Genomic DNA, 27,763 nt, shown 5'->3' with positions numbered 1-27,763 from the left:
AGATCATATATGTGATGCTGAAAGCTGATCTTCTAATCTTACATCAAAGTTCAAGACGGGGCTTTCACACACAAGGGAAACAGGAGGTTGCATGAATCTTCTACAATTTGACAGCAACATGGAAAGTATATCAGGGAAGTATAAGCCTAGAGGGAGGAAATTCTATTTTAAAGATTATTGGATTATTCTTAGAGAGGAGTGATGGCAACTAAACCTAAAGCCCTAAGAATAAGAAGGGAAAATACTAGATGGTTCTTTGCACATAACAAGAGTTGAGTCTGCTACTCTTTGAGGTTTATTTGTGTGATATCAGGGATTACACCTTCACCAAATCTGCATGTTTTCGAGAGTGAAGGGGAACATTATTAACAATTATATCTAGAGAGGTGGTGTAAATAAACCAAGAGTATTCCAAGTAACCTTTTTTTTTAAAGATTTTATTTATTTATTTGACAGACAGAGATCACAAGTAGGCAGAGAGGCAGGCAGAGAGAGAGAGAGGTGGAAGCAGGTTCCCCGCTGAGCAGGGAGCCTGATGCGGGGCTCGATCCCAGGACCCTGGGATCATGACCCGAGCTGAAGACAGAGGCTTTAACCCACTGAGCCACCCAGGCGCCCCTCCAGGTAACCTTTTAAATTTAGTTTTAAGAAACTGGTGGTAGCCCCACAGAGAAGTCATTTGTAGGTAGAAAGGAGAAACATCTCAGAATGTCCAGTGTCAACTTTTAAGAACTGCCCTGCTGAATCCTAACTCAACTTTTTTTTTTTTTTTTTTTTTTTTTGGAAAACAGAGGGCAGATACACAAAATTGTCCAGCCATGACTATCAGACATAAAACTACCTGGCATAGATAGGCTTCCAGACTTACTGTGACAACTGACTTTCCACTCAGGTGATTTCTCAATGTCCAGCACCTTCCTGTGGCTCTAGTTGCTCCCCCTTTGGACATTTCCTGATCCTCTCAGTTCCTAGAGGGACAGCTAAAGGGGCAGGACGGTCCATCCACCTAGCTGTGCTGTGATCGGGCTGGCAGAGGGGTTCACAAGCTCTCCTTAGAGCTTGAGCCATGTAGACTTTAGCAATGGGTCAGATGTGCTTTTGGGTGTTACTGCCGGACAGCAGATTGAAATGAAAGCAGAGAGATAAATGTCTTTTCCTTGGAATTCATTAGAAAAGATCCTGCCGTGTGGATTAGGGCTCAAATTAATTTTCATAAACCAACCATAGGCTACTATTTAAAGTGTGTTGCTATGTTCTATATCTTTTTAAAATTTCTGTGGTTTTAAAAGGCATTTAGTGACTAATAGCTGTGCATGCCATTGTTGAAGAATTAGAAAAAAGAAAAGGTAAAAAAATGAAAATAATTATCACCCATAATTACTTCGCCTGAATATCTACTGTTAAACAAGAGAATTCCTTATATTTATGTATACAATGTGTACAACCTTCATGTGGCTTTTTCACTTAAAATTGCATCAGAAATAATTCCCTATACCACGAAAGTCACTTCAAACAATAACATATAATAACAGGATAACACTTTGTCTTATAAATGCACTATAATTTATTAATAATTTTTCTATGTTAGGACATTTAGATGGATGCCAATATTCACTAAAACAACTAATGCCAAGGTGAATGCTGCTGTGCACACATTATTTTTTTCTCTATTCTGATCATCTTTAGGTTTTTAGTAGTAATGCAAGTACTGGGAGAACTCTACTCATATTTTAAGATAGATATATACTGTGAAATTTCTTTCAAGAAAGTTTATATCACTCACACATGAATACTATTGAATGTTGGATCCATATCATTATATTACCCTTCGCACTAGGTATTATAAGTTTTGTAATCATCTCTGATAATTTCATGGGGGAAAATGGCAGCTTATTTTCTTTTAATTTGTATTTCTTTGATTTTTTTTTTTAATGAGGCTGCAAATTTCCTCATGTTCACGAATACATTTAAGCTTCCTTATGGAAATTTTCCCAGGAAGACACTTATCTCAATTCTCAGTCATCTTTTGAAGTTGAACATAGTGTTTTTTCAATTTTATACTTACTTTCTAATGATAGGGTCTCATAAGGCACTTAGGAAGGTGCTGTGCACACAGTAGGTGTCCAGTACGTATAAGGGTGAGAGCCTTATTTGCATTTCACTATATTGCCATGAATGAACATGTCAGGGTTTCATTTGTAGGAAATTCCTCCAGAAAAATGTATCTTAAGATGATAGTGAAATGGGAAAAAATGTCTTCATGAGAAGGAATTTAAGGAGTTTTCTGAACTTCCTTTAATTTATCAATTTGGGATGAGTGTGTTTCTTGTGAAATTAGTATCACACAAGCATTGGAGGCTCTCGTGTATTCTGTTCAGACAGGTATATATAGGCAAATCTCCAAATGCAGGCCAAGGAACGATAATGGTAACAGGTTTATGTAAGCCACACCTAAGAAATCCTTTTAAAAGTGATATCGCATAATCACAATTAACAATAAAATGGAAATTATTCTATTCTTTTGATTTCTTCTAATTGAACACTGCCTTAAATTAATTCACCAAAATTCCAACAATATTTTAAACAGATTTAGCAAATCCTACAAATATGTATATCTGTTTGGGTTTTTTTTTTTTTTTTTTTTTTTTAAAGCATTCATTAGCAGAAAACTTTTACTTAAGAAAAAGACCTGAAAGAAATACAGAATGTGGGACGCCTGGGTGGCTCAGTTGTTAAGTGGCTGCCTCTGGCTCAGGTCAAGATCCCAGAGTCCTGCATTGGGCTCCCTGCTCAGCAAGAAGCCTGCTTCTCCCTCTCCCACATCCCCTGCTTGTGTTCCCTCTCTCGCTGAGTCTCTCTGTCCAAAAAAAAAAAAAAAAAAAAAATCTTAAGAAAAAAAGAAATATAGTATGCTTCAAATCAAGCCGGGAAAATAAACTTACCATTTGAATTTTATTAATTTTGGCATTACATGATCTGATTTTGTTGCGTTTGTAAACAGAGCTTGAAGAAAAGGGCAAGGGAATAGGGTGTGTGTGTATTATGAGCCAGGCTTGACAGATAGCTCAGTCTCATTTTTAGATGAGAAGCTGAGACCCAAATGTTAGAAAACTTGCACAAGATCTCACAGTTAATAAATGGCAGACTCACAATTAAAACCTACTTCTGCCTGGCACCGAAGCCCATGTTCTTTCTAGTTCACTTTTTGTCTCTTGTTACAGTCTTAGATTTAGTAGCTCATTTAATTTTCTTAATACTTCTATATGATGGGAACTGTAATGACCTATTTTACTGTGGGGAAATTAAAACACAGAGAGGTAAAGAATTTGTTCAAGGTCACACAGCTAGTAAGCAGCAGAGCTAGGAAACAAATTCAGGCGGTCTGAGACTAGAGTATGTACGCTGAATCCTAACACTGACCTACCACTTGCCATGCTAGGGGGATAGATAGAATCAATGAACTTCAGTGGAAATAGGACATTACAGCCTAATTTCTACTATGTGACACCATTCGGGAAATGATCAATGTCTGCTTTACAATCGATATAATGTAATAGTCTATTTACATGATGAATATTTGTACTATTTCTTGGTCGCCACAGAAACCTGATAGACTAGAAACACCATGTTATTATCTTGTCAATAGTTTTATACAAAAATGCTTATCTGGGGGCAGGCCATACTCAATAGAAGAGCTGTGAAAAGAAAGGGCATGTTTCATGCTACAGTTTGAAATGAAATTTTTTTCACCTAATGTAGATAAAGAACAAATGGACTTTTATTTGCAGGAGCATATTATCACTGGAATTAAAATGCAACTATATAGTTACCCTATGCTGAATAGCATCTATGCCACACTTATTTTCTAAAAGATATTTTAGAAATGTCCCCTTTCCCCTTATATCCACAGTGAAGAAAAAATATTGGCGTCTCTAGTTCTGTTTCCTTGGCCCCTATCATATAGTAGTATCCTGCAAACGCATGCCTTTGGGGATTAAGGTAAATGATTTATGCTAATAAAACCATGATTAGACTCATAATTGAGCCAAATTCTGTTATGTGGAACTGCATGCCATTTGATTTGCAAAAGTTGTTCCATCTGACTTTACAGGACAATACACTGATGATCTATCATTTTAATTTCTTTCATGAGCACTCACTGGAAAAAAAGTAGCAAATGACGAGGTTGTTTATTTGTTAGAGCAGTGCTCCTCCAAAATCAAATGAACAAAGGTAATCTTAATTTCATGAATCAATTATCTTAATAAATACCTACATAATTAACTGAGGAATTCTCTTTGGAAAAGCCAATTGAGAAATGATTTCAATGTAAGGAAGTAGAAAGAGACAAAACACAATAGTTCTAAGCTAATAATAGACTATTCCCCACCATCATATATGGTATAGAAACTTTCCTAAGTATACGTACAAATATACATCAAATATCACGTAAGCATTTATAACGTGCAAATTATGTCATGTTTGATTCTGTTATTTTGGGGTCATACAATGGCCAAATTTACAGGCAACTAGCCAAATTAAAATTTTAATACACTTGATATATCTGAATAAGACTAATACATATTAGATTATGATGACATTAATTTCTTCCTCCATTTCTGTACTTGGAATATAATTCCACTTGGATTAATTTAATAATGCTATTTAATACATATTTTTGAAAGATTGCTGAAATCTGGGTCCCAATACAGACACATTTTCCACCAGACAGCTATTAATCTTTAAGACATTTTCTTTGCCTTTTTAGGTCACAGTTTTCTCATCTGTGAAATAAATAGGTTGAACTAGATGAATTCTGTTCATCTAGAACAGAAGAATACTCAATGAATGTGACTGCACTGATAAATTATGAAATGATTAAAAGTAAAAATAAAACAATTATATTAAGTGGTAAGACTACTGTGTGCTTAGAAAAATCAAGAAGAGATTAAGGAATAGAAGAGAATTGTGTTTGAATGCCTGTTGTAACTTTGATGAGCTTTGTCACCTTCTATTAATTTTTTTGAGCTTTTGATTCCTCATCTGTAAAATGGAGATGATAGTAAAAATTTTAATCCCCCCCCCGGAAGTAGGAAAAGTGAGTATTCCCTCAGGTGGTTGTGTTTTAGTCTTATAATTTCATAAGAATTTGGTTAATATAGGGGCGCCTGGGTGGCTCAGTGGGTTAAGCCGCTGCCTTCGGCTCAGGTCATGATCTCTGGGTCCTGGGATCGAGTCCCACATCGGGCTCTCTGCTCAGCAAGAAGCCTGCTTCCCTCTCTCTCTCTCTCTGCCTGCCTCTCCGTCTACTTGTGATCTCTCTCTGTCAAATAAATAAATAAAATCTTTAAAAAAAAAGAATTTGGTTAATATAATGAATCTATAGTTTTTAAAATTACCTAAGTGTTCAGTTAGCTACTTGTATGAGTAATAAACATTGATTTTTGTATTTCATGTAAAGTCTATGTGAACCTGGCAGGTAGTACAAGGATTGCTCATTCCCATTTATAAATTCAAGTAAAGCCTTTGAAATTAATCCTCATTACTTTTAATGACTTGCCTATTTAAACCTTACTAAACCAGGCATAGGATTATTTTTAATATTCAAAATCACTAAAAATCAAGGATCCTATCTCTGCTTGCTTTCATTTCTTGTATACTGGTAATAAATGATCAGGTCTTTAAGATGTAACTTCATTAAACCACCTGTGCTCCTTTGCAGCTGGGACAAATGGAAAAAGTCATCACCTCCAGAAGTGAATAATTCCCTGAACTGCCAATTTAGATAGAATGGCCATAATCAGGCAGCCCAAGAAATAGGTGAAATATTCACAAAAGAATATTTCAGCAAGTCACTTCTTCATTTTAGTGTTGTTTTAAATTTTAGTGGATGGTATATAGCCCTTTTTGATTGAGAAACAGACATATTGCACCTAGTTGTTATGTCATAAAATACTTAAAAAATAGAGGAAGTAACAATAAAATTCAGTGCATCATGAGCCTAGTAAGAGTTAAGTTCAATAAAAACTAGCCTAAAAAGTGTCTTATACGTAGATTGTCTTTAATAGTGCCCCAATGTTACAGCAATAGGGAAATCTCCCACAAACTGTAATTAAAATTACCACTTCAGTGTCATGCTAATTGAACCAGGGGGAAAAAAAACAAAACAAAACAAAAACAAAAACAAAACAAAAAACAAAAAAACCTCTAGAGAAAATCCCTCTTAATTCGTGACTTGTTTAGTTCTTCATATTGAGTTCTTGCCTTGTATGAGAGATAAATGGTCACAGATAACACCTAGATAACCTGGGGGGAGCAGCTAATGGTCCATCTCTTCCCTCTATGATGCAGTATGTGCCTTTAATTAAAAACCATATACTTTCTTGGCATCCACAGTTATTTCCTAGCTGTACTCATAAAGAACTTCCATGTTTTCTTCATAGCTGAGACAATTCCAGCCATCTGTCTCTTAATCATCTTTTTGAACATATTTTGATGATCCAGGGGATAATTAAGTTTTGGCGGCCATTAGCGAGTTTTAATTTTGTTTCATATAGGAAACATGACATTCAGTATAAAGGAGAAAACTATGTAGAAATTTGTGATCATGTCTGTACAAATTTTAATAAAAAAGATCCTTCTGCTCTTTTGCTATATTCACATTGCTATTTCTGTTCTGGAAATCTTTTCCTTGACTTGTTTAATATGCTTTGCTACCCTAAAGTTTAATTGTAATAATACAAAACAAAAACAACCCCAACTCCCCAAAAAAGTGAAGACACTTCATAGTACTAATTACAAACCTTGTTTTTCTCCATCCCTATATTTCTGATTTGCAAGAATAATCTAATAGCACAGGGATAAACATATAGTACAAGGTATGCTGTATCACTTTGGTTATCCATGTTATAAGTTGGGTTGGGCCAGATGCTGGTTGTTGAATTTTCTCCTCCCTTTGCCTACCACACAAAATGAATGTCCATTTATCCTGAGGGTAGGGATCCCTGAAAAGGTTTACCGGGATCTGAAAATCCTTAAAATTCCAGACATATTTTTTTGTCTGTAGAAAAAGATCATATATATATTTTTAAAGATTTTATTTATTTATTTGACAGAGAGAGACACAGTGAGAGAGGGAACAGAAACAGGGGGAGTGAGAGAAGGAGAAGCAGATTTCCCGCTGAGCAGGGAGCCTGATGTGGGGCTTGATCCCAGGACCTTGGGATCATGACCTGAGCTGAAGGCAGACACTTAACCACTGAGCCACCTGGGTGCCCCCAAAGATCATATTTTTCATTAAAATTTCAAACAAGATCCCAAACTCTTGTTTTGGGATTATTTAAGAATATTATTTTACAACTAACACCTCAGGTTGCACAGAGAGCTCTTCCTAACCCAGGTATGGAATTAATGAGATAAATAGGAAAGTTGTCTCTTTGTGTGCTGGGAGAGAGGAAAAGGGCAAGAAGGAGAGTGGATAGACTGTATTGAACCCAAAATAAAAACATGGGCTATTACTCAGAAGGCTTGAATTTTCCTTTTGATTTAACCCATGAGAAGCTCTTCAAATTTATACTTATCAATTGTTCCATCTTGATGTCAGATTCCTTGTCTCTAAACAGAGTGAGTTGGGTTATATTAGTGATGTTCAAAGCATGTTCCTTGATGTCCTAAGGGGACTGGAGAAGTCTGGAGAAGTATTTTAGTGACCCTCCCAAGATGAAAGACTAGTGAAAAAAAGCTCGGTGAGGTTCACGCACTTCCTAAAGGGAAAGGTGGAGGTGGTAGATGCCAAGTGAGTATACAGATTTACATCTTCAAGGTAGCGACTTTAAGTTGCGTTAAGTGGTTCCTCTGGATGCTCACATCATTCTTTTTTGGAGATGTTGAAACTGCTCAAACTTCTAGAAGAACATTTTATATATGACATAGTAATTAATATTTACAATTCTATTTCTTCCACTGGATTGTCAGTAACTCAACAGAAGCCTTATTTCTTGCCCATCTCTGGAACCTAGGAAGTAGTTGTTATATGGAAGGAGAAAGATAAACAGAAGGTAAAGGAAAACAATGGGTGCAGCAGTATGGAAGATGGATTAAATGTCCACGAAACAAATAAGAGGCAAGCAGAATGTCAGGACTGTCATGCACTGATTATCTACGCAGTGGGATGGAGAGATGGGATTAAATTTGAGAGACAGTCAAGAGATAGAATGCTTATGATTTCATGGCCAACTTGGCAGGAAAGATGGGGGAGGAGGCTCCAAACTAACTTTCAAATTTCTTGTATTAAGTTCTCATTAACCAGGAGAGAAAATACAGAAGGAGGAGCAATTTGGGAGGTAATGATTTGTTACATTATGGTCATGTTTCTGGGGGCACCAAGTCATGTGGCCCTTTTGTGTCTTTGGGTACTCTTTGTGATTTAAGATGCCAAATTTGTTTACGTTTGGGGGCGATGGTCAACAAAGTTTGAAAAACATTTCTTAAAGAAGTACTCATGAGACACTCGGTTGTCAACAAAGTACTTGTTCTCAATTTAGGACACATATTTAGAAGTCAGCAAAAGACATCTGGCTGTTCACAATAATTTGAGAGTTGCCAGTGGGCGGGTTAGTTGAAGGCAGATGAGTGGGTGAGATTAAGTAAAGGAAAGAGAGAAGGAAGAAACCCTGGAGCATACCAACAGTAAGGGAAAGACAGAGGAAAAGGAGACAGGAAAAGAAACTAGAAAAGTGTCCTACAAGCTAAGAGAGAAGACCGAGCTTGTTAGGAAGCTAATTGTGTGTGATACTTAGGATTTATGCCAAGAAAATGACATGGATTTGAACAGAGTTCCCTGTAGGAACTTAGCATGAAGTACCAAAACGACACTGGCCAGACTAACAATAAATAGAAAAAGCAGAATAGGCACACTAACTTGGCACAAAGGGAGAGGAAGATAGATAAAGCACATATTTGGTTAGGACGGCAAGCGTAGGAGGAGATGTGGGAGGTGGTGCGAGGGATAAGAACAATGTGAGGTTGTCAGCTCTCCTCTGATCAATGTGAGAACCCTGTTAGCAGAAGGGAAAGTATTTTCAGTGATTTACTGAAAAGACATATAAAGCCCCCGAAGGAGTTCTGATCAGCTACTCTCTTCTCTGGTGGCACAAAACATGAAAGAATCTAGACAAGTAAATCAGATGAAATGTGAGAATTGATTTTGAAAATGTGAAAAAATTAGCGGCACACTTCAAAAAGTAAAGTACAACCTTAGAATAGAAAAAGTATAAGGAAAAAAAAAGATGTGTTTTCAAATAAACACTTCCATTTATACCAATTCAATAACTCCATATGGTAAAATAGATACAAACAGCAGCTAGGATGGTCTAATCAACACCTGGGAAGAAATGGATGAAGGAAATGAGCTGGTGGTGTGTGAAGGGAGATTACATTTACATGTGTCTTGTGAACCTGAAAAATGGAAGAGAATTGCAAACTCGGAGAAAAGAAAACTTTGCTTGCCCAAACAGGAATCTTATTTGGCCAGATATATTGACTGAGCTGAATCTAATGAGTTCTTGTGCAGATGCAAAATGGACCCCAAACCCAACCTAGGAACCTTTTTTTCTAAAAATGATTAAGTGAGAGAGAACCATGTTGATCTTGAAATAGTAAGTTATTTGCTTTGCAAGCTACGTATTACCTCTGTTCACTGTATGAAATAATGTGTGCATTGATTTGGGCTGGGAAGAATGCTCTGATTTATAAGTTTTCTAAACTTTAAATTAGATTAACTTTTGTCTGCTGAATCTTTGCATAGAGCAAAAGAATGAACTCTTAGCCCTAGAAGTCTTTAGTTGAAGTGGTCACAAAATAAAGTATGAGAAAGAATTATACAAATCTGCTTCTATTATAGCTATCTAAGAGGTTTCAAATAAAAAAAAATGCTTGCTGCATAAGTTAACATACCATAAAATCAAGAAGACTGTGTCTGTGTATAATATGTATATGCAATAACCCATTAATGAAAGACTTAGGATTTAAATTATTGGAATATTCGTGTCTAGTCATCTCAAAATATTGAAAGATTTAGGGCTATAAATTTAATTCTCCTACTGAAGGGGGTCGAATAGAATCTCCTCAAAATGTATGTCCCCTTGGAACTCAGAATATGAGTTTACTTAGAAATATGATCTTTGCAGGTATAATTAGTTAAGTTAAGATAAGGTCATACTGGATTAGGGTGGGCCTGAAATCCAATGATTAGTGTCTTTATAAAAGAGAGGGACATTCAGACATGAGCATGCAGGGGAGAAGCTATGTGACTGATGGAGCCAGATATTGGCCTGATGTAGCTGTAAGCTAAGGACCATGAAAGATTGCTGGAAGCCACCAGAAGAGGCAAAGAAGCTTCTTCTCTAGAACCTTAGGAGAGTGCATGGTCTTGCCAACAACCTGACTTTGGATTTCTAGCCTCCAGAACTTAGAGTAAATTTCTGTAGTTTAAAACCACCCAGTTTGTGGTAATTTATTATGGGGGCCCAAGGAAAGTAAAATACCCACTATTTTAGAAAATGAAATGTTTAGGTATATTTACATAAGTACTGCTTACTCAGAAAGCTTTAATAAACTTCAAGAATTGTTCAAGACACCAAGAAGTTAAGTGACTTGCCCAAGGTCATTTGGTACATGCATCTTTGTTGTCATTGGAACCCAAGACCACCAGTTCTTGGAAGTCTTTGCAATAGTCACAGTCTCTTGCTGCCTCTGACTTTACAAGGATAATTCTATAGAAAAATGGCTCTTGTAAATTCTGCTGTCAGTCAGTAGGAGCTGGCAAAGTGCTCCGCTGATGGCTTTCGTGATTAGAATGCAGGGCAAACAGCCCCACACTCTGGCTTATAAAACAAGCTAAAGTGTCGTCTCCTTCCTCACCTCATCATTTCTAAGAATGGTACTTATCTTTCAAGCCACAAAACAGTGCTGATGCCAAGGCCATAAAAAGTATTATATGGTTCTGCCTGCCATCTTTCCAAGGTGGGCTGACAAAGCAGAGGACCACAGACAGAAAAATGGCGTAATAAAGTTTAAATAGTAGGCAATAATATTAATCTGCTGTGCTGCAGTGCCGATTAAGAGATTGAACCAACTCCCTGCAGTTCTAATTGGATTTTCCTGTGTTTTCTACAACCCTTAGGGCTCTACTCTGATAAATCCTATTTTTGCTTGCCATTTATTCCCCATGAATGACTCTACGTAATGGACTTATCTGTAAAAACACACAAATGCCTGTATTGCCATAGACTATTCTGTGATTTTCTTTGTAGACTGTTGGCATGTGACTTTCCAAAGAGCAAGTAATTAATACACTGAGTCGCTGGGCTAACTGTTGTCTAGATATTTCATATGCATAATAAGATAGAAGGCTACAGCTCAGATACTGAGAAAGCAGAGTCATATATATCATGATGTCCTAGAAAACTATATTATGTCGACACTAGGAAAATAGATCCATACTTCATTGTGGATAATATCTGAGGTAATCAAATGTAAAATGAAAGAGGAGTAAAACTTTATGTATACACATGTCAGGGATATTTCTCAAATCTGCAATATCATTTTTACATGGTCGATTCACTATTATTTTTTTTAAGATTTTATTTATTTATTTGTCAGAGAGAGAGAGAGCACAAGCAGGAGTAGCAGCTGGCAGAGGGGGCAGCAGGCTCCCCTGCCTGATGCAGAATTCGATCCCAGGACCTTGGGATCATGATCTGAGCTGAAGGCAGGACGTTAACCGACTGAGTCACCCAGGTGTCCCGATTCACTATTATTTTGAAATAATGCTATCTTTATTTATCTTTAATTTATATTTATACACACACTGAATTTATCTTCAAGTGTGTGTATATGTAGCCAAAGAATTACTTGTGTCAGAATATCCTCATCACTGCTCGGTTGTGATTCCAATAACAAACATTTAGCTCCAGTTATAGAACATTAATTATGTATTCCTAGGTCTAGATCAGAGAAGGAGAGTGTGTGAAGCAGGGTCTCAGTATGGGCGTCTCTTCAGGAGATCTCCACACTGACTTACATCCAAAATTTTCATTGAGTAGGTCTGCTCAGTTTGTCTGATTTTATCATATGGCATGCTTTTAGTTTTGGTTTATTCGGATACCCCGAAACTACATACTTCTGGGGAGGTGTTCCCCAGAATCTCCACACAAATTCTCAAACTTAGTAAGTTGCCCAAATTTTCCACTTCAGACTCCATGGACAACATCTCTGCTCTCCAGCTTGTGGTGTTTTGCCCATCAGACTCTGTGGACACCTTAGTCCTGACTGTCAGTTACTGTGGCTTCATCTCTCTGCCTGTTCTCTTCCTGCTACAGTGCTCATTCTGTCTTCTAGCATCTTCTTTACACTACCTTCCAGATGACTCCTACTTGTCTGATCCCTGGCAGCTGACATTCTGACCTAATGCTGCTATCTGGGAAAACTGAACTGCAGTCAGCAGTCCTGCTTATTTTTGATGGTGTGTCTTGCTTTTATGCTATTTCCCCTGAACCAAACTTCTCCTGACCCTCCCGGTTTTCACTTCCAGGTCTGACCCATGATTTCTAACTATCCATAACAACAAATATTTACTAAAGCAGGTATCATTGTGTCAAGGCACTGGACTACTTGGGATTCGAAAGTGAACAGACACTGTCCCTATTTTCAAGGAGACAATGGCCTGTTGAGGATAGATCTGTTTTGTCGTACTCCTACTAAGCAGTAGGAGGTTAACCCTTAAATCTCACAGCTGTGGTTCTGTAGGCTTGGCAGACTTGTTGGTCTTCTGGGATGTTTTCTAAAATGTCAAAGATCTGCACTGCATTCTAGATTTTTAAAATCAGAATCTTCACGAATGGGGTCAAGGAATCTGTTTAAGCAAACACCACCTATGACTATATGATTATGTAGCAGATCATCTGAGGAACCTACCTTGAGACTTATTTTTATAGCAACTCTATGGAGTAGGTTACATAATCCCATTTTACAGATGAAGATACTGGAGAAGAGTGGAAAGTTATGTAGCTTTGTAGAGTGGAAGAGGCATGAACCAAACCCAATCTATATGGCTTAAAAACCACTGTCACTCCACTCTACTCCTTCACAGAGACTCTTACCTGCGATTCCCCTTCCAGAGTGGCCTCCCAGACATTCTGTATAATAATAGTTGTAGCTGGTAGTATTGACAGCTGTGATGGTTAATTTTAGATGTCAACTTGACTGGGCCATGGGATGCCCGGACATCTGGCCAAACACTATTTTAGAAGTGTCTGGGAAGGTATTTTTGGATGAGATTAATTTGAATCATACACTGAGTATAGCAGATTGCCCTCCCCAGTGTGGGTTGGGCTTCATCCAATCAACTAAAGACCTAACTAGGATAAAAAAGCCAAGCAAGAAGGCTTGACTGTCGAGCTGGGAAGTTGGTCTCTCCTGGTCTTTTGTATTGGACTGAAATATTGATTCTTTTTGGGTCTTGAACCTGCTGGCTTTGGGATGGTAAGTACATGTCAGCTTTTCTGGGCCTCCAACTTGCAGTTTGCAGATTTTGGGATTTCTCAGCCTCCGTAACTACATGAGCCTATACACAGGCTCATGTAGTTACGTATGTATTATACATACATGCATATACATACATATACATGTAATCTCTCCTATTATTTTTGTTTCTCTGGGGGACCCTCACTAATATAATAGCATTTTCCAGAATTTTAGAAAATAGAGAACCATTTTTTGGATCTCTTGACAAGTTGCCTGAAATAAACTTGGACATTTCATACTTATTTTAAAGAGTATGAACTGAGTATGAACAAATATGGCAGAAAATGATCTAGGTCAGAATGAGTCACCAGCTGAACATAAACCAGGATTGTTCTGTCAGAACTAGAGCATCATCCCAGTCTTGACAAATGGCAATAACAGCCCAGAGGCAATCCTTGCACTTTAGGGAACTGATGAAATGCTTTCAAACAATAGAAAATGGGCTACTGTCAGCCAGATCCCTGAACAGAGTGGGAAACTTGGAGAATGCCAAGACCAAGAAATCACAATTACAATGAAGCCCAAGAGGGAAAAAATAGTTTGAGAAATGTAGGTTACTTATCTGATACAGACTCAATGTACAATACCTCACTTATGCTGTTCTGAGACACCGCTCTTCAGAGTGATCTTCTTTTAAAGGGTCATGTTAGCCCCCAACCAAAAGTGTTCCAAAGATGAGGATGTCCTGTTTTGAAGGAGGTCCACAGCATGGATATTGGCTATGATACTACCACAGAGTAAGGTTCTCAAGGACATAAGTGCTGTTTATTGAAAAAGCTACTCCCTTTTCTTTGTGGTGAGGCAAAGAAATGGAGGAAAGATTTTGGTTAAACTAAGAAAAATTTAGAAGATGGAGTGAAGTAAGGCAACATTGTACTTAAAGCATTTCTGATAATCTCCTTCCTGTTCCTTAATCTCCCTCGAGGAAAGATGATGCAGCAATACTGCAAAAACCTATACTGGGAGCGTTTTTATTATCTGTCAAATCCTCCCTAATGCAATTTTACCTTATTACTCTTGGGAAGGTAAGGGGTGGCCAATGAATGGCATTAGTCATAGTTTTTTTTTTTGGTAAGCTATATTCCCCTGGTGGCAGATTCTATTACCATGAATATTCTCATTTTAACCTTGCTTGATTATTTAAAGGGAACTTAAGTGGTATGGATTCAACTCGTCTAAAGCATTAATTTTTCCCAGGAAAAAATGGTGTAAGCCATAAAAGATCTGTGAGAGGGCCAAAGACAATTTTCTGAGGAAATTATTCATTGACTTAATTTACTTTAAATTGCAAAACTCTGCTTCTAAAGTTCATTTATCTTCTGGCCCAGGCAAACTTATGAAGTAGGTAAAGTTTGTCTTCCTCAGCCCTCCTCACTCCTTTAGCTGGCATATCTTTTGGTACCCCTCCTCCTTTGATGCCTCACATATTTATATATGTGGATTCTGGACTGCTGTCACTATACCTCCTTTGGGCCCGGCATCCTTTGTACTGCTGTTGTACCCTCTCACCATTCACCTTCACTTAATAAAAACTTATCTGTGCTGTTTATAATTTTTTAAGGGTTCTTCCTTCCTGCTACATGAGGTCTAACTAACCTGATAAACAACTTAATACGTTAGTGGAGATTGTTATGGATTGAATTACGTCCCTCCAAAAGATATGTCGAAATCCTAACCCCCATTGTTTTAGCATGTGACCCTATTTGGAAGTAGGGTCTTTGCAGGTGTTACTAGTTAACATAAGGTCATCCTGGATTAGCATGGGCCCTAAATTCAATATGACTGAAATCCTCCTAAGAAGCAGGCACATGAAATGAAAACACCATGAGATGTCAGAGGCAGAGCATGGAGGTATGTCGCCACAAGCTAAGGAATGCCCAAGGCTACCAGAGGCTGAAAAAGACATGGAAGTGTCCTCATCTAGAGGCCTTGGAAAGAACATGACCTTGCCAACATCTTGTGTTCAAACTTCTAACCTTTAGAACTGTGAGAGGGTGAATTTTTGTTGTTTTAAACAGTAGAGTTTATGGCAGCCCTAGGACACTAATACAGAGTCTAACTTGTTCAAACGCTATTTCTGAGTAACTTACATATGTCTGTTATAATAAGGCCTTCAATAGACAATGACATAGCAGAAGCAATGCTACTAACGACCTGACAGGTCAATGGCAGAGGTATCTTGAGATGGAAAGGGATGCGTGGCATCCATCAGTTGCACATGACAAATTCTGATTTCTGACCCAGCATCACAACCTAACATTTCAACTATCCTGTGTGACTTCAGTTCCTAAATTTTGCAAATGCAGAGAGGGACACGGCAAGGGAGGTAGTTCTCACTGGTAGAGAGTCTAAAGTATCAGGTACTTCAGTACATCTTTGCCCTCCTCCCGCAGGGGCTACTCATACAGTTTCAGGAAGGGACACTTACATCTACGCTGTTGTTCAAGGGCAACATAACTGGAAGGTGGAAGAACAGAGACTTTTCTCATCCCCTCAATTCCCCAGCACCTTGCATAATGCATAATACAAAGTATGTGTTCAAAACTACTTGAAAGAATTAATCTGCCCAGAAAGCCTGAATTTGCTTATCCTTGTGACGGGGGGGTCACCATTTTTTGTGTTTTCATGGGTGCTCTGCTGGGGGACCCCATGATCCTTTGTTTATCTTTATCCATGAAGCTTTCTTAAAGATTTTATTTATTTATTTGACGGACAGAGATCACAAGTAGACAGAGAGGCAGACAGAGAGAGGGAGGATCAGGCTCCCTGCTGAGCAGAGAGCCGGATGCGGGGCTCGATCCCAGGACCCTGGGATCATGACCTGAGCTGAAGGCAGAGACTTAACCCACTGCGCCACCCAGGCGCCCCATCATGAAGCTTTTTTAAAAGACAATCTTAGAACACAGATTTGCTGGTGACAGCATGTGTAGAAGGAGGTATTAGGGAGGCAGTGGGAGAAGTCGGGATTCTGGCCTCAGCTCAGCTACTAACCAGACCCAAACCTGGACAGGACACAATTTAACAGGAATTATTAAAGAACACAGTAATGCAATTGAAAGTGGATTGGAAATCCAGTAAAATTGGATTTCTAGTCTCTGTTCTGCCAAAAACTCACCCCGTGGGGTTGTCATGAATCTCCTCTGGGTCACATTTTTCTCCACGGAATATTAAGGAGATTAGACTATTTAAGAGGAAGCAAGCATAAAGCCATTTGGTTCTGTGGGGTGAGGGGGTTTGGAAGAGTGAAAGCAACGGAGGGAGGAAGGTTGTCACGCTGGGAGGCTACAGCAGAAAAGATAAAAACACCATTTTATTTGGAGCCAGTGTTGAGTGTAGAAATAGTTTTCTTTTACTGTCCTCAAGTATATTCATTGGCAGCACACTGCCCTTCTGTTAGATTTCCATGGTTTTGTGTGACCTACATTTGCTGTGATGTTTTACTGACTGCTTCATTTGAATTAGCTGCTTTTTTTTTCCATGCCTCCAAATGCCATTATGAATCACCGAAGCTCAAGACCATCTATCACAGTTACAAGGCATATAAAAGATGACAATCATCAGTCAAATATCTGCACTCCGCCTGAAACAAAATTTTCTCAGTACAAAATAAATACTTTCCCTCCTGCTGGATTACCTAAGATTTATACTCCTTATATGCAAATGACCCTCAAAGTTTCAGATGAAGGAAAGCGTTCAGTGTCTTGGCTCGATCCTAGGCAGGAGATATGCTTTTACAAAATAAGTATCTCTGCTTTGAGGCTTATCCACAGCTTCTGGAAGTGTCACCTTTTTATTAGTGGGGTAGTACATGGCACTCTGTGCACTTAAATATTTCTCCAAAAAGTTCTTCGCTGATGTCTTGAGCATACCATGAGCCTACATTAGATAATAGCTAAATCCAACCCTAATTTTGTTTCTTAGACCAATAAAGAGATGTTACATAAATAGGAAAATAGGAATTGCAATATATTATAAAATTATTCAATTTGGGGACTGGAAGACACCCAAGTTACGTTCACTGTTAAGTCAGTTGATGATTTTAGTTTAGTTTAGATGGAAAGCTATTAATAAATAATCCTTGGACCTGAAATTCAGAAGTCTTGACTTTGATTTGAGCTATGTCAATGCCATTAGATTCTAATAGTTTAGATAATTAAGCATGACAGAAATAGCTCGTTGTCACTGAATATTCATTTTTCTCTTTTCTTGATTTTGTTCTCAGCATCAATGCATTCAACCAAAAAACTACATTTTCCAGGTAAGTTTTGGACAATAACATTTAAGTGTAAGAGTTTGGTGCATTTTCTAAGAAGTTGCCATCTTGGACTACTGGATGACTTTCAAGGAACCCAGGCTAGGATTACAGAATCGTGGGTCCCTAGTAAACATAGATCCACCCTACTTATCAATCTGTGAACTCTTTTTACTTGAGAAACAATTACCTATCTTATAAACCACTATTATTTTGCATTTTCTAGACCATACAGAGTTAAAACTAATTCTAACTATATACTGTGTTATTGCTATACTTAAAACAAAAGCAGAAAGCTTTCTAAAAACTCAGTAACTGAAAGTTTTGGAATTTGCCATCTTGGAATTTGCCATCTTGGATTAGCAAAAGAGGCACCTAGGTTTATCTCAGAAGATAACACTATAATGTGTGGCCATAAATATGTTAAGTAGTTATTAATACTTTTAACAGGGACCACTGTGGTTGCATGGCAAAGAAATCTAAGAATTCACGAAAAGCAGTCTGTTTTTATAAGATAATTTCACAGCAATTTATTAAGCATTTCAGAATAATAGCTAATGCAAACCCAAGTAAATAATCACATAATACAGAAATTCAATATATGGCAAATATAATGATTCTTAGGAAACAATGAAGATCATGGGAATGTTTAAATTCTGGGGACAGAACAGGCATTGCAAAATTTCATTTCTGGTAAACTGGATTCTGATTTGTGTCTGTAAAAACAAATCACAAATATTCTAAAAGATACAAAACTATAGCTAACAAGCTAGAGTAACATTAAAAAAAAAAAAACTTCCAAAGTAAGTCAAAATCTTCTAAGTAACATTATCATAAATGATTTATTGTTAAAGGGTTAAGGTGTTTTACATAGATTAACTTCCTAATCCTTAAAAGAAAAAGTCCTTTAAGATAAATAATTGTAAATTAGCTTTGGTAAAATAGCACCACAAAGCCGATGCTTCATCCTTAAATTTAAATCTAAGGGAGAAAAATAATCAGTCTAATTATCTATCTATCTATCTATCTATCTATCTATCATCTATCTATATATCTATCTACCTACCTACCTACCTACCTAAGAGACACAGACACCATGAATCATCACCAGCAAATGCAATAGTTTTCAAAAGTAAATTGTAACTTTGAAATTATGTGTAACTTTTAATTCAATAGTCCCTTTAGAATTTTATTCTAAAATGTTAAAAAAGATGATCCAACATTTAGAAGTAAAACAGAATGAGTGTAGTTCTTTTCAGTGTTTTTGTTTTAACATGCACACCTGAGGATTAAAAAAGTTATCTAAGAGAATGCACCTAGAAGTTCAATGACAGAGTTGATACTGCAAAATGACATCTTAGCATTTAAATTTATGAAATTTAAGAAAGAAACAGAGGACTGTTGCCATCACAGGCAAGGATGAAGAAAGGATTTAACAAATCATCAAAATAAAAGTAGCAGCAACTCAGTTAAAAACCTAGAATTACCACTTGCCTATATCACTAGGCTAAAACACATATTGTTCCCTGTTGGAAATATACTAATTACCATCACAAATGCAGAAAAAGAAAGAAGGGTCAGTATTCAGTTCTTTTAGGTCTGATGCTGATTTCCTTTGGGCCTTTGCTGATTGAATTGAGGTTCTAGGCATTGTGGTTATTTTCTTGGCTCTCATCACTGATAAATTATCATTGTTTTTTTCCCCCTATAATGGCATTATCTTGCAGTAATGGTACACCTTTGAAGGCAACATGTGGATAGGCTGTCAGATTTATAAATGCAAACTACTTAAGTCTGGTTGTATGCCAGCAATATTAGAGAGGGTTAGGGGACTTTCCATGAGGGTCTAGACTATCTGATCCCAGACTTAGCTCTCTGAAGTAATGCTGACTAGATATAAATCAGGTGTTTGAAATGGGGGTCATGTTAGCTATACTAATGGTGAACCATCTACCTTGACATACCATTTGTTTCCTCTTCTTGCGTGAATAAACTCACTGGTAAGCTGTGGCAGCAAATCAGATGCCTCCCCCAGCCCCCATTTCTGCTCTTTGCTTCCCAGGTTTAGTACCAATTTTGCTAAGAGAAATAAAGCTTAACCTGACTGCCTTCAACTGTGTCTCCCCATCTTCCACAGACTACTCTCCTTCTGAAATGAGAATACAAAGTCAGGCTGTTGCTTTCCTTTGGGTGGTCACGCAGGAAGCACAGAATTGGAAATGAATGATATTTTCATGATCTGGAAATAATGGGGAGTGGATGCCCTTTTTATATCACTCATTCATGTCCCCAAAAGGCATTCTTAAGAAGTCTCTGCTAAAATAAATTGATTTGCCTTTTGCTAAAGCTTTGTTTTATAGTGTGTCAAGGGGTTTGAAAAATATAGGCAGTATTCAAGAAAGAAAGGCAAACACATGCAGTGTTTGCATTATTTACCAATTAGAATTTGGCAAGCAGCTCTAGTTTGCATATATTTGAATTAAGAAAAAATCATTTGTACATTTCTAACAAGAATATTAATTCAACTTTCACTGAAGGCCTAGAATGTGCAAATTTCTATGCTTGGCACAATGGGAGGTTCTGAGAGGAGAAAGATCATGGTTTGGTGAGGCAGCAAGACACACAGAGAATTATTAATAGTTATGAAAAGTTACAGCCAAACGTCTTTGGGAATGGTTATTCTTGAATGTCTTACTCAAAAGAATACAATGAGAAAAGGATCTTGGAACGGAAAATAGCCTTATAGTGGAAATTTCTCATAGCCTCTGGATCCACGAATAGGAACCATATACATTTGGATTATAATAAAATCCGTTCAGTTCACACACTTAGGCTGGCAGGAGAGTATGAATCTATTTCTTTATAATAGAAAAATATAATCATTTTATGTCTAATTGAGCTGGGAATAGAACTGCATTCTGTCTGGATCTTTGTGTATTTGCCAGGAAGGTATGTATTGAGTGCTTACTACCTGTCAGGCCCTGAGCCTACAGCTGAAGAACCTGTTGTAGTATCACGTTATGTAGGGCTTGGGTAGAGCCCTTACACCAGGAGATATAACAGTGGGGTGCTCTGGCCAAGTACTTTATTCATTGTTAGCACCTTTTGTTCCCAGAGCTTGCCATCTTCATCGCACAACAGTGTGAAGTCCTCATGAACCCCCAGACCTCTCAAGGCTAAACTAACCTACTAGGCCAGGTATTTATTATTTACTGTTCTTTCTGCTCTTTTCAGACCCCACCAAACCCTCAAAACATAAGTACCATTCAGTTTTTAAAATCTCACTCTGGAAGAAGGGAAAAGAGAAAAAGCATTTTTAATATCCTTTTGCTTTTCTCACAAAAGTAAACTGGCAGCACTTGGGGCTGGGCAGGGTTGTCTTAGCCCTGGTTGAGTCTTTGATGTGTATGTGTTTCCATTGGGGAAAGGGAGGATAAGGCAAGTGTGCAGGAGATCATACTTCACACTCCCAACCAGAAGTAAGCTCTCTAGGATAAACTAGGAGGCTTATGACTATGCCAATTGGGGATCTTTCCTTTGCTTTTTTTTTTTTTTTCTTTTCTTTTTCTTTGTTCTTTTCCCCCAGACCCTGTGTTAAGTCTCTCTGGGTAAATACAGGTACATCTCTGCCTTCTGAAGCCTGTCATAGTCACAAGGATAGGAACATATGGTGCTGCCTGGGTTCTAAATCTCCTTTTCCATTCTACACAGGTCTTCAGATTGCCAGTTATGATGGAGAAGTCCACCAAGGAATTTACAGCAAAGAAGATCTTTACCTGCATTATTTACCAGGAGATGCAAAGAAAGCCTGAGAAACTCCATGAAGTTACTCCTACAGAGCACTGACAGGTTTCCAGAGCAGTCTGAAATGTGAGCAGTAAAGGGGTTGAGTTTACACACAGGGTACTTCTTCCTTATCTGGGGGTGGGGACCCAGTGGACAGCAGTGATGGGATCTCTTGAGCAAATCAAAGGTTTGGGGGGAAACCTATGAGTCACAAGAAGTGGTATGAGGGGAAAGAGGGGGTCTCTCCAGAAAGATGGCAAGTTGTTCTGGCTAAAAAATAATTTATGATTTTGCTAAGGACTGACCCCACTTCTGTGGTGCCTGATAATGCCTCCGTGACCTACACCTGCCTTCTTGATCTCGGTGGCTGAAAGCTGATGTGATCTTTGAGCCACCATCTGATTTCTCTCCTCTTGCCATAGACAGAGACGTGATTACATGAAGAAATGAACATGATACCTCTTTAAGGCCTTAGGAAGTCCCTACTCAGTGGATAATCTGTGATTATTTTTTTGATTTGAAATCAAATCATGTGTTCTCATTTTTTGGCTTGAAACAAATATGATCATCATACCTGGAGGGTTTTAGTAGACTCATATGGACTTTAACAATTGAGATGTTTGCTCAGTTGCTCCATTTGTTTTTTGGGTTCTAGAATGACCAAAGGAACCACATGATTTTCATATCCCCTCCATCTATTTTGATTAAAATATTTGATAAAAATAATCATGACTGAAGCTTCTTGGGCACTAGGTGTCAGGCACTGCACTGAGACATTTGCATGGAGTTACCTCAGGAATCCTCATAAGAACCTTCTAAGGTTGAACTTAGAAGTTCTGGGACACAGCCTTTAAAACTGTAGAATCTTTCTTTAGAATATATTGTGGAAACATTGAAATTAAAATAGCACACATTTTCTAATCAGAATTTAAGTGCCACTGTATTTCTTAAAAATATACACAACTTAGTCACTTATCTCAGTATTTTTTAAAATGCAAAATCACAGAAATTAGAGAGAAGGACATATCTTCTAATTTATATCTTTTGGTTGATTTAGTTATCATTTTGCTCTTGTAAAACTTAACTTCCAATTGACTTTTTTAGCACAATTTTAAAAAGAAATGCAAAAGAACTGCCCATACACGGATACCATATAACTGGAGACAAAAAGTCCTGAAGAATTGAAAACTTTAAAAATGACTGCCATAATAAGCATTGAAATATTATTTTCAGTAACAAAAATCCAGCTACTTTGACTTTTTAATGTTAAGTGAAGTTAAAATTTTCATTTGGTATTAAATCTGGAGAGTTGTAATTTGAAAGCAGTGCTGAAGTAATAGTGAGCAATGGAATTTAAACATCTCCCCTGTCTTTGTGAAAATTGAAATGCTATAATATTTAGCTTTAACCTCAGGCTAATTGTATTCTGAAAAGGGAATATGATAGAATCAGTGTTAAATCTTCAAGTGCTTTGTTTTGAATATCTTAGTTTTCTAAAGAGGGAAATTCAGTGGATTCCTAAGGGTAAAATTACCACAATTATATTTTCATGTCACTTGAGATATTTGTTGAACATGTAAAAATGGCTTTTATTTGGAGTCATATTGAAATTAATAAAAGTGCCACAACAATTTGCTTACTACTTGTGTTAAGCACAGTTACATAAATTCCAGATCCAGAGTCTTTGCGGCCACACGATCACGTGATTAGTTTTCTGCGTTCCATTTCTGCCAACTCATTGCTGGCTATCACATTTAAATCCTTCCTTAATAAGCCACAGCAGGCTAAAATATGATATCTGGAGGTGGGTAATCCAGAAGGATTTACAGGTGGCGTCTTAAAAAAAAACCTGTTTGAAGTTTAGTTAATATGCATTTTTATGTCTTTCCTGCCTACGGATTCAAAAGTTGGAAAGTTGTGGTAGATGACATACTAAGCTGTCTTAGAGATAAAGGAGGGTCCACATTAACAACCAAAGTCTTCATCTCTCAAGCTTTTCTGGGTATTAGTCACAGAAACACCACGATCTTCTATAATTTACCAGGCATGGATACAAATCCGGCTAATCAGATTACATTTCTGCTTCTTCGTGAGCTTATGCAGTCTCAGAACTTTCACCCTAAACTTCGTAATTTAGGGTGGAAAAAAATAAGAAGAAAAAACCCGTATGCTTAGTAGAGCAAATACCTGCAGAATCTGACACACACCACTGAGACCACAAGGAATTCAGTTACCATTCATGTTAATGTTTCTCTTATGAACTAAGCCAGTGATTGGTCAGCTGGAACATTCAATAAAGAGTTCTTTACATCAGCAGAAACACAATCAATCTATGCTTTTGCATAATCAAATTTTAAGTCAAAAATTTTTTTTTGCTATGCAAGGATATGTCTCCTTTTGGAAACACATCAAGTGTATTGTGGAATGTGAAAATACACTGATTCATTGTCCTTGAAGAGCAACAAAACTACTCTGGCATTAGAGGTTATTAAAGATTTGAGCTAAAGATATGCTAATTTTATAAACTTTTTTTAAAAAAGCAGAACAAAACCCCTACTGCTGTGAAAAAATTAGAGTTTTAGAGAAATAACTCATATTTAATTAATAATTACTATCTGATTAAATTTTACTTATGTAGCTACCTGTCTGCTGTCTCTTATGTTTAATAGATATAAAAATGTATTCCTTTATAAAAATGAGTTCCTTTCCCTAAAAATGTTAATATTAATGCTTTGAGAAAAACATCTGTCTAATCACTATTATTTTAAAAATGCCTCTAATATAGAAGTTCTATATTATCTGAATCAAATTATAATATCTATTTAGGAAATCTATTTTGTGTCTGTGTTGCTATGGAATTTTTTTTAATAAACAATGATTGGGTTAAGTCTCTAATAATCATAGAATATCTATAACTCTATCATTTCATTGTAGAAATTCTGTAGAAATAGAATTTTAAAAATCTGCCTCTTTTAAGATCCTGCTTCATTAACTACAAATGATAGTCTATATGGCATTTTATGTTTATAATGCTGGAGAAGAGGTGATGGCAGGGCACTCTGGTCTTTCATCCATTTCCTTCATACATCTGGGTACCCTGGATGTATCAGATCTACATCTGCCTTCTGCAGCTGAAGCAGCATGGTTGATGATGGAGTAACAGTGCCCTGGGCAAGAGAAGAAAGTCCTGAGACAAAACACTACAGGAGAGCGTGTTTACGATGGCTTCCTTTTCTCCCAAGATCCATCAGCCTCCAGCTGTCCAAGAACAAATGTGCAACCAACTAATCTGTAGGGGTGAATGCCTACACACCACCCCCTCCCCACTTTTGGCCCGCTCCAGGACCTTCCAATGAGAATTCTAGACATCTCTCAGTGAAAGAAATCCTTAGTAACAACTGCAGTAGTAACCTTTACCAGACTGCACAGGGGCAGAAAATTCCTTCTCTTGCCTAGGTCACTGTAGCATGAGGAAGCTTCTACAAGTCAGGGATCTGAAATGGTGGGTAGACATGGCCGAGACCTCCAATATCATAGAAAAAGAGATCTGAAGTGTATGCTTCAGTAAGAGAGCCCTTCATACAGACATATCTGTTCAGTGACACGTTCAAATCTGTCCCCCCAAACCCTCATAAAACTTGTAAAGGAAGTGCTTCCCCTTTTATAAGAAATAAAATCCAGAACTTCTAACAGAATCTAAGGGCAATTTACTTGACTGACATGTTTCAGCACTCACTGAGGGCTACGAATCCTGCCCTCGGCCACTCATGTGCAACTCATTGACTCCTGTGAGTGCTGACCTCTGTTATTACTGCTGCAGATATTTATTCTTGAATAACAGATTTTTGGATGAGTCACACCCAGGTTCTCTTCTACTTCTTCCCTGCAGTAACACCAGAATTCTTCATTTGCATCTCTGTTGCCATGGAAAAATGAACATTCTGAAAAGCAGGCAAGATTATGAGTTTAAGGCAAACTCTAATAGTAGGGGACAGAGAGAATGTAGGTTGAAACACACCACAGCTAATATTACAGAAAAATGCCAACTTCAGTAATGAGAAAAGGAAAATAGAATTCTGTTGAATCTCTGATAAATAATCCTTTAGATAAAATACTTCATTTCAGAACTCTTTGTCAGGTTTTGTTTGTTTGTTTTTTAGTAGAAAAACATCCTCGTGCTTAGGAACAAAGTAAGTATGCTATTTTCACCACCTGGTGCACAGGCGGGTGGACACAAAGGCCATCGTGCACTGAACAGCAGGTAATTGGATTCCATCTACACTGCGAACCCGCTAGATCATTAGCCATCTTTTCATTTGGAAATAAAAATGGCTATTTAAGAGGAGCAGGAAACAAAAACGAAATACCAAACTCACTGTGTTTACTCTATTGGACAAGAGGGTTTGTATTTAGGCCCAGGTCATCTTATCTCAAATTCTTCAGGTACTATGGGTATTGTGTACAGAAGACATTTTCAGTGGGAAGAGATTTTTTAAGAAAGCAGAGAGACATCAAGAGATAGGGACATGTCAAGATAGTGAAATGAGAAGAAAGGACTGGATTGGCAGTATTAAGAAGAGAAAGGAAGAAATACAGAGAGAGAACAGGGAAGTAAAAGAAGCATGAAGAGAGAGGGAGACAGAGAGAATAATCAAAGAATTAGAAGTAGGGAGAGAAAAATGATTGAAAAGAAATTTGGGGGGAAAAAAGTGAGCCTGGTGGGTATTAAGGAGGGCTCGTACTGCATGGAGCACTGGGTATGATGTATAAACAATGAATCTTGGAACACTGAAAAAAATAAAGTTTAAATTAAAAAAAAAAAAAAGAGAGAACACAAAGAGAAAATTCCTGCCTTAAATAAGAAACTTCACCCAAAAGGTCTGCGAACATTTGGTAAAGTGGGAGCCATGGAGAGAAGCAGGTGCAGTGGCAAGTTACCATCATCCTAGACTCAATGTCTTGTCCATCTAAATGACGCTTCTATCCCTGACGCCCTCGCACCCACAGCACAAGTTTTAATTGGAAGCAGTTGGCAGTCCTAGTGGGAGACTTTCCTGAATGAGAAACCTCTTTCGATGTTGTCCTCTCCTTTTACATGTAAGCTCTGAGAAGCACTTGAGGATTTTCTGACATCTTGATCCTTACTTGTGCTTAGACCACATCCAATCAAATGTGTGGTTCCTGCATCGCCAGCCTGTAATTTGCAACCCACCTACCCTTGGGTGAGCAGGCTGTTGGCGACCTGCCATCGCAGAGGGGAGGTGATGTGGCGCAGTGAAGAAGGCGGAACCGACAGGCAGGAGAGGTGCCATCAATCTCAGCGGTGCCACTAACAAAAGGAGACTTTAGGAGAGGCAAGAACAAACTGGAGCCGATTTCTACCCTCGGAAAATACACACGTGTAGATTCTGAGGATGTTATTTCTCCAGGGTGAGAAGAAAGGGTTATCAGTGCTTCGTACCCCATGTGATTGGAATATGCCTGCTTGGTGGCTAAGGAGAGTGAGTGGTGTGAGAAGGGCTAAGTGGTCTGTTTAGGATCGAGTAAGCTAAAGTTGCTCAATTTGACAGCTGAGAGGGAGACTGGAATGAGATTTTAGTCCCAGATAAAAGCCCATATAAAAGGAAAGGGTTGTTAATATTACTATCTTGTGACCTGTATTAGTTGAAATTAATCTTTCCTCAACATTTATAGGGCGTTCTCTGAAATCTATCCCATTGAAGCATTTAGCCCTTTCTACTATGTACACCAGTTGTTGATGTTCACACCCCATCTTGTCTGCTAGACTGTAAGGACTTTCAAGGCAGAATCTGTCTGGTTAATCTGAATGCCTTCCACAGCACCTAGATAGAATTTGGTGCTGCACATTAAGCATTCAGCTTATGTTTGGTGTATAAATCATAGAAGCAGTGAAGGAGGTCTGTTTCTGGGACAGGATATATAAAGACTTCAGCTTTGAGTTTATCTCTTATTGCTAATTTGGAGGAAATTGAGTTGAGAACACAGTGTTCAAAGCTCAGAAGTTGAATGACCAGTGTTTCAGTAATTATTAATAATGACTATGAATTGCTATTATGTGCTAGGATCTTTAAAGCAGTTACCTTTTTTCCTTGAATTAATATTCCAAGCTAGCTATTATTC

At 37.7% G+C, this 27,763-nt stretch overlaps 1 protein-coding gene and 1 long non-coding RNA gene across 10 annotated transcripts in view; one reads left to right on the top strand and one right to left on the bottom strand.

Annotated features, from left to right (window-relative positions):
* Positions 1–27,763, bottom strand: part of NLGN1 (neuroligin 1) — an 836,848-nt gene that overhangs the window by 38,836 nt on the left and 770,249 nt on the right. The window lies entirely within an intron of this gene.
* LOC125100522 (uncharacterized) lies at positions 13,463–22,241 on the top strand. Its single transcript, XR_007127580.1, has 3 exons — positions 13,463–13,542; positions 17,807–17,842; positions 21,548–22,241. It is a non-coding gene; the product is annotated as an uncharacterized LOC125100522 (long non-coding RNA).

Source organism: Lutra lutra, chromosome 1 (genome assembly GCF_902655055.1).
Source record: "Lutra lutra chromosome 1, mLutLut1.2, whole genome shotgun sequence".
Classification (NCBI taxonomy): domain Eukaryota; kingdom Metazoa; phylum Chordata; class Mammalia; order Carnivora; family Mustelidae; genus Lutra; species Lutra lutra.
This window is presented reverse-complemented; position numbering and strand designations above follow the sequence as displayed.